The sequence below is a fragment of the Sorex araneus genome, chromosome 3 (genome assembly GCF_027595985.1).
Source record: "Sorex araneus isolate mSorAra2 chromosome 3, mSorAra2.pri, whole genome shotgun sequence".
Taxonomy (NCBI): domain Eukaryota; kingdom Metazoa; phylum Chordata; class Mammalia; order Eulipotyphla; family Soricidae; genus Sorex; species Sorex araneus.
The window spans coordinates 16,542,264-16,545,019 of NC_073304.1; positions in this window are offsets into that span (position 1 = coordinate 16,542,264).

The window sequence follows — 2,756 nt, forward strand, 5'->3', positions numbered from 1 at the left end:
GTTAAAGGATTAACAGAAATATTTTTCTTTGTAGTTGATATATCTGCATGAGTCATATGTCTTGATTAATTTTATTGGGGGCTAGAGCATTCATACAGCAGGTAGGGAGCTTGCCTTGCTTGAACCCAACCTGGCTTCAATCTCTAGCACCTCATATAAACCCCCAATCCCACCAAAAATGATTTTTGCTTGCAGAGCCAGTATTAAGTCCTATGTACAACCATGTGTGGCCACACACTAACATAAAGTAATTATTGATATATAGTAATTAGAAAGGACAATGTGGGGTCAGCTCTTCTGCAAGTGGTATTACTTTCTGCATTGTTTTAAACCTTGTGGGATTTTCTATTTATTTTTTAATTTTTGGGTCACTCCCAACAACGCTCAGCGGTTACTCCTTGCTCTGGACCTAGAAATCACTTCTAGCAATTGCTGGGGGAACCATATGGGATGCCAGGATCAAACCTGGGTCAGCTGCATGTAAGACAAATGACTTACCCTCTCTACAATAGCTCTGGTCCTGTGGGATTTTCTAATGATCCATATTCTTCGTGTTCTGGTGGTAAACATTTCCTAAATTTTGGATAACAGTTTCATGTTACCCATTTTTAACTGATTGCTCATTGTAGCAGAGTGATCATTTTAGAATCAATTAATGATTCTCTTTGACAGCTTTTATAGATACAGCAACAGATATCATATATCTGTGATGTGTAAATATTATCTGAGACTATTTTTAATTTTGTGAGGAGATTAGTCCAAAAGAATCAAGTCAAGAACAAAAGCACAATCAGTTTCATGTAAAAGGTATGAATTAACATCAAGAAGCATAATTACCCCACAATTTTGTTTCATCTTCTTTATGCAGACACTATGTTTTTCTAATATGAGTGTAAAGTTATTTCTGAATGCAGATGCTTCCAACACCACATGGGATATTTCTGTGCACCCAAGCCCTAATGTTTGTGGCAGTTTAGATAAATAAAGCAAAACTGTGTCCTGAAACACTCAGGCAGAATATCAGCAGACCATTAATCTTCATTTATTCTCATTTTCTATTGTGTTTGTGTATTGCATTTTCTACACTCAGAAATTCTACTTTTCAGCTATTTCCTCATCAATTTAATTTTGATTCCACCTTGACTCAGTCTATTAGATAGATACATATCTTTCCTCACAATGATTTAAAGTTGTTAATGACAATGTTTCATCTTAGTGAAGATCTGACTATATAATATAATTACAGTAGGAAAGGGTCCCCTGGACTAAGTGTTTGTGATGTTTATAAATATCAGTCTTTTCCTTTTGTGGAGTTTGTGTCCCAAGGTCTAAGGGGATTCTTGAAACTACAGATAATGCTGATATATATGTATATATATATATATATATACAGTTTATCTATGATACAGCTTAATTTAGACATAATATAGTAACAATATTGCTAAAAATAGAGCACTAATAGCAATACAATCTAGTACACAATTTGAGAATGCAGTTTCTCTCTCAAAATATCTCATTAAACATAACATTTCCAATCCACATTGATCTAGGATTATGGAAACCACTGAAAGAAGAACTAGAGAAGATCAGAGTGGACTCCTGTATTTCTATGTTTCTTAACTCTCAGGCACTCTTCTTCCTCAAGAACCCTTTTTTTTTGCTTTTTGGGTCACAACCTAGCTATTCACTGGGGTTACTCCTGATTCTGTGCTCAAGAGTCACTCCTGGTGGGCATGGGGGAACATATGGGATGCTGAGAATCAACCTGGGTCAGCCGCGTGCAAGGCAAATGCCTTACCTTTTATTCTATCACTCAAGCCATTCTCAAGAACACTTTCTAATATTGATTTATTCTTTCTTAGTTCTCAATTCCATTATTTTTTTATCTGGCCCTAATATATGTATGCCATCACTTTACCTATGCATATTTGTATTTACTATTTTTCTATTTAGAGATATAGAAGTGGAGGGGAAAAAATCACCGTATCACTGTGTCACTGACATTCCATTGCTCATCAATTTGAGTGAGTGGGTGCCAATAACATCTCCATTTGTCCCTGTCATGTTCATGGTCGGGGGAACGAGGCCCATTATTGTAACTGGTTTTGGCATATCAAATACGCCACAGTTAGCTTGCAGGTTCTGTCATGTAGGATTCTGCATCATTCTCTTCTGGGAGCTTTGTTTTATATTCTCTGGATTTTAACCGTTGATAAGATTGCATGGTGCAGGGGGCAGTTTGTGGGTGTGACTGCCAAGCTACTGGAAAACTGGGGATCTGGGTGGAGGAGGCCCAGTCCCAATCCCAGGAGGCTTGGAGATCTAGCCATGGGTCCTGCAGACCCAGGTTTCTCTGTCGGTTCCGTCATGGGTGAGGTTCGTCCAAGTGTGTGGAGAGTGTCCTTGAGCATGGCTGTGGCTGTGATCTGGAGGTTTTCAGCTGCTGGGGCTCTGCTTGGGGCAAGGAGGGAAACTCAACCCACTCTCCTCCAAGGTGGCTCTGGTGAAGACAGCATGGTGTGGGAACAGGAGATTTTGCTGGAGGAAAAAATCACCTGTATCACTTATTATCCTGTTGTTCGTTGATTTGTTCAAACGAGCGCCAGTAATGTCTCCATTCGTCTCTGTCATGTGCTAATGTAACCCAGTGGTGTCTGCTCCCTTCAGTAACACAAAGAACCTCAAACCGTTCACTCAAGGTCTTGATGAAGAAGTCTGACTATCTCGTAGGTGGGCAACCATGTGGTCTTTTGACA